Raw genomic sequence first — 14,004 nt, 5'->3', positions numbered from 1 at the left:
GAAGTGCAGGTAGGAAGAGAAATATTTAAGAGTTCTTAAATGTGTTGTTTGAGCTTCCTATGAAGCAACCATACGCCAAGAAGGTAATTGGGTATATGAGCATAGCATTAAAGGTAGAGGCCAATAGTAAGATTATAAATTTGGGAGTCCTCAACATATAATGATATTTAAAATTACTGAACTGTATAAAAATCACCAAAGGAAAGAATGCAGACTAGAAGGAAATCGAAATTTTAAATACAATTATTTAATTCATTAAAATTAAAAGAAGCATTTTAAATCACAGTAGTTTTTCTGAGAATAAACCTTGGAAAATAATTATGCTATAAGTACTATAAATTCTCAAAATATAATTCTTAGAAAGCTAAGAAACATAAAATAGAGGATATTAAACTCCTGGGACCACAGGTGAGTACTTAACAAAGAGCATGATGGAAGACCAAATAAATGAGGAAGATTTCCTTTACGTTTAATGAAGTTCTGCCCTGCCTTTTATTTACTAAAAGGGAGAAAGAAGCTTATGAAAATATCGAATTTCCCATCTTTGTCCATGGACTAATGTAACGTCCTGAAGTTATTAAATTATGTTATAAAATATATTTTACTTATAAGAAAATGGACATGCAAGTCACAAGTAAGGAAGCAGAATAGCTAATAAACATCTCAAAAAACATTCATTTGTAATCAAGAAGCTACACATTAAAATGATATTTAGATACCTTATATCCATTAATGTGAAATGAATTTAAAAAATGCTTAGACTGCTATTCACTGGCAACCATGGGAAAAACACAACTAGCATCTAATGTTGGTGGGAGTAAATCTGTTATAACATTAGTGACAGCAAATTAGCAGTACCTATTAAAGTTACAAATGTATGTACCCTGTCATCCACCAATTCTACTTTTGGACACATCCCCTGAAGGAAATTTTACCCATGTGCACGAGAGAGAGATGAAAGGGTATTCAACATAGCATTACTCACAATAATGAATAATTGGGAAAATCATCCTAAAAACTACTGTATTTAGAGGAATAGATGCATAAAATATGGCATATTCACACTACAGAAGATGATGAAACTGTTGAAGAGACTAAGATATGCATATATCTTACCAACATGCACAGATCTGAAAAATATCACTTCGAATGAAAAAAGCAGATTTCAGAGAGAGATATATGGTTTAACATTTATATAATATTTTTGATACACTAAAAATCACTATATTTCTTGCCGATATCCGTATCAATATAAAAGTATATAACAATGAACTTGGAAAGATTCACACCTGAGTTACCATAGCAGATATCTTTCTGTGAAGAAAGGTGTGAGAAAGGGCACTCAAATTCATTTTATTCATTTACAGCATTAAGGAACATACTTTAAGTTATTAAAAATTGTACATGTAGAGATATTAATTACATGTGTCTCTGATAGTGCTTGATACTTTCCTATTTTTTGTTTCTCAGATGTACCACACAAACAAAACCAAGCATTTCTACGAGGAAAAACACAGCAGTTATAGTTGTTGAAGAACACTTACAACAGGCAATTCAAATTGGGTTATTTTGGAGCTTCATGCCTAAGGGATAGAATTCTAAAGTAAAATCAGCTTTGTCAATTTTCTGTTTCTATATGTTTTATAATTCAAGGTTCCTCAGGCCCAGCATGAATCTATTGGAAAGGGTTAGCTGATTACAAAAAGGATTTTTTATCTTAAAGTATTTAATATTTACCTTTCTTCTGGTTGAGAACATTGACCTATATAGTCTTGGCATTTATCAGATATATTAATACCAAAAAGGGAGAAAACCCAAGCTAGTAACTCTGGTACAGAGGAGTCACTAGATCCCAGACATTTCCAGACATTTTTTGGTGCTTATACAGGCTTTATGCTAATTGTTTCCAAAAGTCTCCAGGAAGAAGATATAATGCCTAGATTAAATGTCTCCAAAGACTAAATTATGAGAGAGGCTCACATATGTTAAAAAAAAAAATTTCATTTTATGTCTCAAATTTATCAATCCTCATATTTTTCTATTAACAGTCACTAAAGATTTACTTGTGTATGAGATTGTTTCATGTCCAAAAGCAAACAGCAAATCCAAATGACGTTTGACCTTCCACCCAGGCTTCCAGTTTGGGAAAGACCTTGCTTCAGCCTGCCCACCCCAACTTCCCTGATCTGAAGGCACAAATAGATCATGTTCGTACCAACACCATCCATTAGAAAGCCAGTTGGCCTCTATGGGAAATTACTCTGGTTTTATCCAGAACTCTGTGCGTGTGTGTGTGTGCCAGAGGGAGAAATTGTCACATATCTGATTACTGCCAACTAGAAAGCCTAATTCAACTACAGCTTGCCTGGCAGAAACGATTCCTGGATAATTAGAAGCAGCCATTTGTAAGATTAGAAGACATTTCCAACCATGAGACATGGCTTTACATATAGTTTGCCTGTTTGCACAAGCAGAAAGAACGGATAGTTCCCTGGTTCTAACTCAGGATAAAACTAATCACGGGAAACAGTGTGCAGCCTCCTTTTAACAAATCCTGTCTCCCAAGCACACTGGAGGCTCCTCCAACACTGCAAAACAAGAGCTTTCCAGATTGCCCATCTGAGTGTAAAGTGGCTCCCAAACACAAGGGCTCTGAATTGCTTTTGTTTCCAAAACCACTGAAAAAATGAAGGGTAAAATGTTGTGAGATCAAGTCAAGTCTTCAAATTAACCATTGCAGAGTAAGTATCACAATCGTGTCTAGCATTAACTTCCTTAGTTTGTAATGGTGAGAAAATTACCCAGGCAGACTTTCCCTATTCCCAACTCATATCAGACTAGTGAAAAGTCAGAACTGTGACTCACCCTTTGCCATCGTTTATAACCTGGCAGCCTTGTGTATATATTTGTGTGTATATGAGTGTATGTTTGTATATGTGCATATGTTTGTATATGCTAGTATGCATAGTTTTGCACATGTGTCTACAGGTAGATATGATTGTATATTTGTGTGTATGTTTAAAAAGAAAGAGGTGTTAATGTGGACATGTAAAGTTGCAAGTATCTTCTTTTCTACTTCTTTGACATTGTGAGCTGAAGGCTCATACCATGGGGCTTCTTGATTGATAGATGATGATAGTTGTGGCTGTCTTCCCATTACCACAAAGTCCTGTGGGCAGAACATCTTTTACCACACTCTGCTTGCTGAGGTGCTCTTGACCAGGGGAAACTGGTTTGTGTGCTGGCAAATGTAAAGAAGCCATGGCTCAGGAAGCTAAATGCTGGAGAAATTGGAGTCAGTGTTTGCGTAATGCTTTACAGTTCACCGAAGTCCTTCCATGTACATTAATCCATTTGCTCTGCAAAATAACTCTGTGCCTACTTGTAGGAATAATTATACTCCTCTCATGTAAGACAAAACCGAGGTCTATAAATTCCCCACAGTGAGTTAGAGGCAGAGTGAAGGAACAAACTTTAGTTCCAGGAACATTCCAGCCCAGTGTGACATTCCAACAACAAGCAAACCCCCCATGATGCCAGAGGGACCACAGGATTGAAGTGATGCAATATCAACAGCCAGTGTCTTCCAAGTAGATCTTATGTCATGTGCATTTCTGAATGGATAAAGACCTTATCACAGTTTAGAGATTTAGTTTTAAAGTTAAAATTAAAAACAGCACTGGGGTGTTGGAAACCCAATACTCTCTCGAACTTTAGAAGGTGGGGTCTGGGCCTTCAAAAAAGGCAGAGTTGAAGAAATTCTTAGCCATGAAAGTTGACCCATGTAGCAGAGCAAAGAACAAATCTGGCTTTGGGACTTCAGGAATAGGAATGGGTCACATATACAATAGTGGCAAACAACGTCCACATCCCAGTGGCTCCCCAAAACAAAGGTTCATTTCTCATTCATGCTACATCTCCCTTATGTTGGCTGTGGCACTGTTCCAGGTAATCCTTCATGTAACCCAAGCTGCTGGGCAGCCATGATCTGACACATTATGGGTCTCATGGAGGAGGACTGAAGATGAGATTAATCTGCTCTTACAGCTTCTTCCTAGAAATGACACATGGCACTTTTCTCACAGGTCCCTTGCTCAGGGGAAGGCACACAGTGACACCTACCATCAGAGGCATGAAATAAACCTCCCCCAGTAAAGAGCAGAGAATATTTATGAAAATTAATATAAAAATTTGCCATAGAATTATGGTTTTTTTTAACACTTTCCTTCTCTATCATTTACATTTACTACATTCACTTATATAGCAGTGTTTTTAAAGACCTTAAGAAGAGATGGAAAATCAAGAGATGACGAGAACTCATTCATTTGCCCAGGGATAAGCCTTTCTTTTGGCAGAGCCATCCCCCAAGCAATAGCCTTCCTGGTGTGGTGTCCTTCAGAGAAGTAAACACCCCCCAAATCATTTTTGCCACTGAGGCTGAAAGGAGGTCTCATCACGTGTTTTATTTGAGTACTCAGACTACAAACTAATGTTCCTGCCTGTGTGCCAACCAAGACTTTTCAGACAGACAGAAACTAGCATTCGTGGGATGCCTGTGCCCACTATGCTTCACTTGTTTTATGTTTATTTATTTCTCACACAAGCCAATATGGGTAGCTCCTATTATCCTGTTTATATAGATGAGTCAAACATTTTTTGAGGTTTGTTCAAGGCCATAAGGCAGTGAGTGCTAGAGCTATCATTTGAGCTTCAGGTTACCAAAAGCAAAAGTCATGCTTTCTACATTACCCCACATTTTAACTTAAAATAGCATTAGAAAATCTTTTGCCTATAGATAATGAGGTCAGAAAGGAGACTCTGCATCTACTTTGAGTGACATTTCTCCCTGAGGTCCAAAAAGTATTCTTATCTCTAATCTAAAATATGACTCTCTTCCATTGCTCTCAGTTTAGCAGAAGTGAAGCATATTTTCTTATACCTTCCATACAGTCCTCTGAGGATGCATTTAAAATTCTCTAAAAAGATAAAAAAAAAGAACATATTTAGGGGCACAATACTTGAAGCTAAAAGAAATGTAAATGATAGATTATGACACACATATAGATCTTACCATAAATGTGCCAAAGAGATGTCTGAAAGCTTCCCCCTGCTCCCTGCCTCCCTCAGTCAAGGAAAATATATTTTTTTCTCCCAACCCTCTAAGCAGAATACTTCATTACATGAGCTTCTTAGCATTAGCCATTGCCTGGGGGCCAACCACAGTAAATGGATCAATTGCCTGATGCTATTAGGCAGCTCCTACAAAGAAAAGAAACAGCCCACAGAGTCTCCGTGGCAATCAGACATCAATACTACTAGACACTGTCCAAGAAGGCCTCCTGAGCAGAGTGCCTACACACAGTCCCGATCAATAAAGCACTAAACAAGAATGACTATATCCACTCAGCAAACAATGAACAGGCCTGAGTCATCCATATCCACGCCAAAAGAACCACAGTACGGAATGCTTTCTAAATGGAAGTTTTAATCAGCTTCAGCTAATCTTGACACACCCTCATGCATGATTGACTGCTAGGCTGTGTTTCACAGTCAGTGCTGGACTTAAACTAGGCAGCATGCACTACCTACTTTGACAGCACTAAAGAGCAGTAGTAGTAATAACAATAGCGACTTAATCATTATTTCTAAGTGTATGTACTAATTCTCACAACAACCCCATGGCATAGATACTATCATCATCTCTACTTTAAAGAAATGAATGGAGGCACAGAGATGTTCAGTAACTTGCTCAAGATCACACAGCTGGTAATAGAGCCAAAAGTTGGGTCTAAAGTCTGCTTTTACAAATACCCTACTATATTGCCTCTGAAAAGGAGGCTGAGTTGCCCTTCCTGGTAGAGAAGAGGAAGCTTAGGCCAGTGGTTCTGTATCACTTGACTACAGAATTCTTCCTGTAGAGGCTGCTTAGCATTAGCCATTTGTCTAGTAGAGAACAAATTCTCTTTGTAGAAGTAGAGGTGTAGGGACTGGTTCATAAAAGGATCTGCCAACAGTATATGTGTCAATCACCTTTTCTAGACAGATTAAAAATCCTTACACATCTATAACCTGTATTTTACACTAGATGCTGTTGTGATTTCTAACATGGAAATTTATCGCATTCAGCTATTTTTGTCTGTAAACCTTCTAAAAGCAAAGACTATGTTTATTCAGCATTATACCTATCACATAAGAAGCACTTCATATATGCATGTGAAATATAAATTTTGGAGGATGAGTATGGCATTTTAAAAACGAAGGGGGTAACTACAGATAAAATTCCAATTTTCAGAAGAATATTTATTTAGTTTAAAAAGAGGTTCTAACAAGTCAAAAAGTTGCTAAACACCTACTAAGACACCTACCTTTTGTTTGGGCTGAATCTTTCTCAATCATATGCAGCTAAATCAGATGACATCTGGTCTATCAACTGATGCTGTGGTCCCAGTATTGAATGTGAAGTATAAGTGGAAAAGCTCTTTATATCTTTGCAAGGCATAAATAGCCTTTTCTCTTTGTATGAAAGCCATAGAGCTTATGGTAAAATATTAGATACTCAATGAGCTTTAGAAAATATGAATTGGTGACCTTGGCTTTGCTGCTCCTGTGTATCCATGACATCAGTCTCTGTTAGACCTCCCTTACTTGAAAAATGGATAGGTTTGAGTAGAAATTAAAGTCATTTTTTATGAGACGAGTTACACAATCAGCTGTGAATGAGGTACATACACCTTTGGAATGAAATATGACTTTCAAGTTCTATTTAATCAAGTAATCTCAGTCCCCAATATGTCAGCTTGGAACAGACTCTGAGGCAGACTCCTCAGCCTAAAACTTGCAAAGATTTTCTTCCCCTGGCCTTGCTATGTCTATTTTCTCCCTAAGTCCAGTTATCGCAGGTAGGAATTACATCACTATCAACTTGACATCCTCCTATTAAGTAAGCAAAGTGCTTAGGGAGAAACTACGTAAAACAGTACCAGTAAATAGATGGAAGATGAAGCATTTCAAGTGCTGGGTGCAGTGGCTCACGTCTCTAATCCCAGCACTTTGGGAGGCTAAGGCTGGTGGATCATGAGGTTAGGAGTTCAAGACCAGCCTGACCAACAGGGTGAAACTCTGTCTCTACTTTAATCAAGTAATCTCAGTCCCCAATATGTCAACTTGGAACAGACTCCTCAGCCTGAAACTTACACAGATTTTTGTTCCCCTGCCTTGTTTTGGCTATTTTCTTCCTAAAAATACAAAACTTAGCCAGGTGTGGTGCTGTGCACCTGTAATCCCAGCTACTCAGGAGGCTGAGGGAGAATTGCTTGAACCTGGGAGGCAGAGGTTGCAGTGAGCTGAGATCATGCCAGCCTGGGTGACAGAGTGAGACTCTGTCTCCAAAAAAAAGGACCGCCACACTCCAAGAAATGATATATAATATGTACTTACCACTAATAATATTTAGCAGTTTGTGAGTTTGTGGGATAAGCTTTTCCCTGAAGAAAATACTTTTAAACACAATTTAAATTACAGTTATCATTGAGCCTGATGGGCAGATTTTCTCTTTCATTTTTAATGCTATGCTTATTTTTTTAAAAAAAAGCCTAGATGAAGTCACGATGAAAATTCATAGTCACTCACTCTGTTTTGAAGTTGGGGTTCTTTTTCAAGAGAAGAGTATTTAATTTCAAATTTTCATTTCAAATTAAGAGCAAGTACTATGGCAAAAACTTACCTGCAATACATGTATAAGAAACAAACCTACTTAATTAGTATTAAAGAAATTACTTTGTAATTATGAAACTGAAGCAATTGTCCAAAGGAGCTTAACTCATCCACTGCCTCTAAGGATAGCAGTAACATGCTCTTAAGGCAGAGAAACTCCTGCCAAAAGGTCATATTGCTGCTTCCAAAGATATAAGTAACAATACTGTCCACAGAAGGAGTGTCTTCTGGCTCTAAGATACTTCCCATTCAGATTCCAAATCGCTTCTCCCAGATGAGTATCTCAAAATGCCGGCTACACTGTTTGGTTAGGAGAACTCTAGGGTGCTTGGAGGCTATTAGTGTGTAAAATCAGGGCACAGATTGATAGAGTTTATAATTCAGATAAAGTAGCTACTTCCTAAAACATATTTTAATTTTAGAAAATAGCTACTTTTCCTTGGAAGATTTGAGATATAATACATCAAGACCTGTTTGGATAAGTTTGTTCACTTGGTCCCTTCCTTGGTAAATGTGGGAACTGTAGAGTAAAGGAAAGGGGAGTGAAGGAAGGAGAGAATAAAGAAGAGGAGGCAGACACAGACAGACAGAGAGATTAACTTCCTTCAGGGTAACTAAAACTAACACATAAAACTTTAGATCCATGAACAGAAGACACTTTATAGCACTGAGACCAGGAAACAGACAGGAGGATTGAAGCAGATATGTAGTAAGGAGCAGGACTGAGAATGATTTAGAGGACTTCCTGGTTTTCCACAGTATGCCAGGCAGTGATTCTCCTCCTGAAGCCGAATTGGGATGCTGTATGTACTTCCAAAAGTTTCCTTTTCCATGTAAGTCAATTTGGCTTTACTTACTTTCAACAAGAGAGTTTAAGCAATACAATCATCATCATCCTCATTAGAAGAGAGAGACACCAAGAGAGTATCTTGCTTGTAAACACCCAATGGCCAGAAGAGATTCTCATCTCTTTCCTGTTGTCCATTACCACTTGGTCACCCTTAGTATTGTACAGAAAAACACCTTGCTTCTTATTTTCATCATTATTAGCATTTCCACAATATCTTAAATAATCTTTGTTAATACAATTCTTTTTTTTAACTTTTATTTTAGGTTCAGGAGTACAGGTTAAAGTTTATTATATAGGTAAATTGTGTCTCACTGGGGTTCTGTGTACAGATTATTTTGCCACCCAGGTAATAAGCATAGTACCCGATCATAGTTTTTTCATCCTCACCCTCCTCCAACCTCAAGTAGGTTTTGGGTTCTTTTGTTCCCTTCTTTGTGTCCACGTGTACTCAATGTTTAGCTCCAACTTATATATATAATTTTCCACAGTTGCTACAAAGAGAATAAAATACTTAGAAATACAGCTAACAAGGAATGTGAAGGACCTCTTCTAGAAGAACTACCAACCACTGCTCAGGGAAATAAGAGAGGACACAAACAAATGCAAAAACATTCCATCCTCATGGATAGAATCAATATTGTGAAAATGGCCATATTGCCCAAAGTAATTTACATATCCAATGCTATTCCCATCCAACTACCATTGACATTCTTCACAGAATTAGAAAAATCTACCATAAACTGCACATGGAATCAAAGAAGATCCCATATAGCCAAGAGAATCCCGAGAAAAAAGAGCAAACCTGAAGGCATCTTTCTACCTAACTTCAAATTATACTGCAAGGCTACAGTGACCAAAACACCATGGTACTGGTACCAAAACAGATAGCTAGATCAGCTGAATAGAACAGAGACCTCGGAAATAATACATGTCTACAACCATGTGATCTTTGAAAAACCTGACAGAAAACAAACAATGAAAAAAGGATCTCCTATTCGAATAAAAGGGGCTGGGAAAACTGGCTAGCCATATGCAGAAAACTGAAACTGGATGCCTTCCTTATACCTTATACCTTATACAAAAAGTAACTCAAGATGGATTAAAGGCTTAAATGCAAAACCCAAAACCATAAAAATCCTAGATGAAAACCTACACAATGCCATTCAGGACATAGGCATGGGCAAAGACTTCATGACAAAAATGCCAAAAACAATTGCAACAAAAGACCAAAACTTATAAATGGGATCTAATTAAAGAGCTTCTGCACAGCAAAAGAAACTATCATCAGAGTGAACAGACAACCTACAGAATGGGAGAAAAATTTTGCAATCTACCCATCTGACAAACGTCTAATATCCAGAATTTACAAGGACCTTAAAGTTTACAAGAAAAAAACATACAATTTCATCGAAAAGTGAGCAAAGGATATGAACAGACATTTGTCAAAAGAAGACATTTTTGTGGCCAACAAACATGAAAAAAGCTCAACATTAATGATCATTGGAGAAATGCAAATCAAAACCACAATGAGATACCATCTCACCCTACTTGGAATGGCGATTATTAAAAAGTCAAGAAACAATAGATGCTGGAGAGGATGTGGAGAAAACGGAATGTTTTTACCCTGCTGGTGGGAATGTAAATTCATTCAACCATTGTAAAAGACAGTATGGCAATTTCTCAAGGATCTAGAACCAGAATACCATTTGGCCCATCAATCCCATTACTGGGTATATACCCAAAGGAATACAAATCTTTCTACTATAGAGACACATGCACATGTATGTTTATTGCAGCACCATTTACAATAGCAAAGTCATGGAACCACCCAAATGTCCATCAATGATAGATTGGATAAAGAAGATGTGGTACATAGACAGTATGGAGTATTATGCAAGCATAAAAAGGAATGAGATTATGTTCTTTGCAGGGACATGGAATAAGCTGGAACCCATCATTTTCAGCACACTAACACAGGAAGAGAAAACCAAACACTGCATGTTCTCACTCATAAGTGGGGGTTGAACAGTAAGAACACACAGATACAGGGAGAGAAACAACACACACCAGAGCCTGTTGGGGGGTACGGGGTGTGAGGAGGGAACTTAGAGGACCAGTCAATAGGTGCAGCAAACCACCACGGCATATATATACCTATGTAACAAACCTGCACATTCTTCACATGTATCCTGTAACAAACCTGCACATTCTTCACATGTATCCTAGAACTTAAAATGTAAAAAAAAAAAAAAAAAAAAAAAAAAAAAAAAAAAAAAAAAAATCTTTTAAAAATATCTTTTAAGTTTTTAAAATAGTTTTTTTTTAATGGTTCTTTTCAATTCTGTGAAGAATGTTGTTGGTAGTTTGATAGTAATAGCATTAAATCTGTAAATTGCTTTGGGAAGTATGACCATTTTCATGGTATTTATTTTTCCTGTAGAGGAGCATGGAATGTTTTTCCATTTGTGTCATCTCTGATTTCTTTGAGCAGTGTTTTGTAATTCTTATTGCAGAGATATTTCACCTCCTTGGTTAGCTGTATTCCTAGGTATTCTATTCTTTTGTGGCTATTGTGAATGGAATTGAATTCTTCATTTGGCTTTCAGCTTGGATATTGTTGGTGTATAGGAATGCTACTGATTTTTAGACATTGATTTTGTATCCTGAAACTTTTCTGAGGTTGTGCATCACATCATGGAGCTTTTGGGTCAAAAGTATGAGGTTTTCTAGGTATAGAAGAAAAGATTTCAAACTATTCCTGTTTAATACAAAACATTTTGAAACTTAAAGACCTTCAGCTTTATAAACTATTAAGTGAAACATGTAAAACCTGTGATGGATTCAATACACATAGTTATTAGAAGAGTGGAATTCGATATTTGGGTCTCAACATAAGAAAGAACAAAAAATATACAAAATTTATTGAGGGTAATCCTTAAACCAGGAAGACATAAAAATGCAACTGGGGTACAAATTCCATCATCTTCTAACTTCCCTTTCTCATTCACCATATTTCCCTAGTTTCTCATATTCCCTACCAAAACCTGGCCTTCCTCTCTCTGGGTGTATCATTCTCCTCCATCAATCATCTGGTGTGAAGGAAGCATGTCAGAAAATGAATGAAGAAGGGGTCACCTGAAGGATCAGCCAAATATAATGTCTGATGCGTGGGGTGACAACTGTTAAAGTCACATCACCCTTCCAACACTTTGTCATGCTGATGTTAGACTGATGTTAGATATGTAAGATACAGCAGAATGAAAGCTTGAAGCAGTTGTGGCTCAGAAATCTTAGTGTGACTGAGACAGAGGTTGTTTTTATTTCGAGATGGAGTCTCACTCTGTTGCCCAGGCTGGCATAATCTCAGCTCATTGCAACCTCCGCCTCCTGAGTTCAAGCACTTCTCCTGCCTCAGCTTCTCGAGTAGCTGGGATTACAGGTGCCTGCCACAATGCCTGGATAATTTTTCTATTTTTACTAGAGACAGGGTTTCACCATGCTGGACAGGCTGGTCTTGAACTCCCGACGTTAGGCAATCCGCCTGCCTTGGCTTCCCAAAGTGCTGGGATTACAAGCATGAGCCACTGTGCCCAGCCAAGATGGGGGTTTTTGAAATCAAGATGGAAATATAGTAAGTGAAAAATAGGGGAAATCAATTTAGAGGTCATGAATATGAAAACTGCAAAAGATATATCATACCCTACTTCAATCACCACTGAATGTCTAGCCACAGGAAGCAAGGAGAAAAGGAAACAAGCCGTTGATTTGTGCCACATTTTGTACAATGAAACCTGGGTTAAAAATATGTTTCTCCTTCATCCTTTCCTATTGCCCAGTCCCTAGATTAATGCCATTCGGAAAGTTAGGGGCACATTTCCAGTCTGCAAATTGTTCTTTGCTGCTATTACCACAACCACACTATTATTCCCAAAATACTGTTCTATGTTTGTCTATATTCAACAATTCAAACCTGACAAAATGGCTTTTTAAATTAAGGACAATATTGTATTTATCACGTTTCTTACTTGGCTGTATCAGTGATACCTAATTCTGGTAAGGTATAAATTAATGTTCAAACACACAATTTACATTGAAGGGCTATCCAATAGTTGGCATTTGGGTATTATAGACCATTTCCAGAGGTACTTTTGTAAGTATGACGGCATTTCTCAGTGTTGTTAGACTTAATGAAATTCATGTTAAATATTCATGAGTCATCAAGCTTTCTCCTGGCCTCTTGATTAAATTTTTCCTTAACTGGTCTAAACACCGGGATGTCTGTTAAGTATGTTTATCTTCTCTTTATTTAAGCCAGTGTTCCTCATGTAAAATATTGCATTTGGCATGTTTCTTTGACCCTCCAGTCTTTTCTGTAAGTTACAAACAAGCTGCTAATGTTTGCTGGAAAAATTAATTGGAAGGTGAAAGAGGCATTCTGAGAGCTCTACATTGTTTATTCATCTAAAAAAGGGGGAATTCCATTAAAATAAGACCAGCTGGGAATCAGATTTAATCTCAAAACTTCTATTCTCTAGACTTCAAGAATCTTGTGAATCAGTCATTACCAGTTGATTAACATCAACTAATGGTTGAACTTTGTTCACTAAATGTTCTGGACTAGGCAACAAGACAGCAACATGAAGAAACCTTTGTTGTTGTTGCGTTTTATATAAGAAGCTCATAATCTAGTGGGGAAATACGAATATAGGCAATTATCACATGTTAAATTATGATAAAGGCATATGCACCAAGCCATGGGGCTCAAAGGAAACAGAAAGCAATTCTGATTGGAAGGCTAAAGGATAACAACAATTGGTAGAAAATGTAAAACATAACTTCCTGAACAATAAGCAGGAATACTGGACAGGTGGAAACTGGGAGTGGAGAGGATACCCTAACAAAGGCAAGGTAGGGGCAGAGGCTCTGAGATCTGAAAGTGTAAGAATGTTTGGGAAAGGGCACAGTTTGGGGCAAAGAGAAGAAGGTGTTATTGAGGACAAAGCTTGAAAAATAGTTTGGACATAGATTGTAAAAGAACTTAACAACCAATCTGAGTTGAACAGGCATTTAGGCTATTTGAGCAGAGAAGCTCCATGATCAGAGCTGTGCTTTCAAAAATAGCTAAGGACAGTGTAGAGAGCTCCCTGGAAGGGAAGGAGGCTAATTGGAGCTTTGTGAAATTATTTTTTATTACAAATCATGTTTCAAAGATGGCCCTGAAATTAGGAAACATGTATATACAAATATAAAATCATCCCATCTCAGGACAGATATTTCAGTGTTCTTGATAAGCCAAAGGCGACTGCATCATGTCTGGTGGATGACTGTAATCCTGGAAATCCATTGCTTTGGCACTGCCACTGGGTCACAGGCCTCAGTTTCATGAGTCTTGTGGGAGAAGAGGTAGTTTGACATTATGTTCAATAAGTGACCTTTATCGG

At 37.5% G+C, this 14,004-nt stretch overlaps 1 long non-coding RNA gene across 1 annotated transcript in view; it reads right to left on the bottom strand.

Moving 5' to 3' along the window:
- Nucleotides 1-14,004, bottom strand: part of LOC116562437 — a 109,895-nt gene that overhangs the window by 46,562 nt on the left and 49,329 nt on the right. The window lies entirely within an intron of this gene.

Source organism: Sapajus apella, unplaced genomic scaffold (genome assembly GCF_009761245.1).
Source record: "Sapajus apella isolate SASKATOON/1434 unplaced genomic scaffold, GSC_monkey_1.0 scaffold32, whole genome shotgun sequence".
NCBI lineage: Eukaryota > Metazoa > Chordata > Mammalia > Primates > Cebidae > Sapajus > Sapajus apella.
This window is presented reverse-complemented; position numbering and strand designations above follow the sequence as displayed.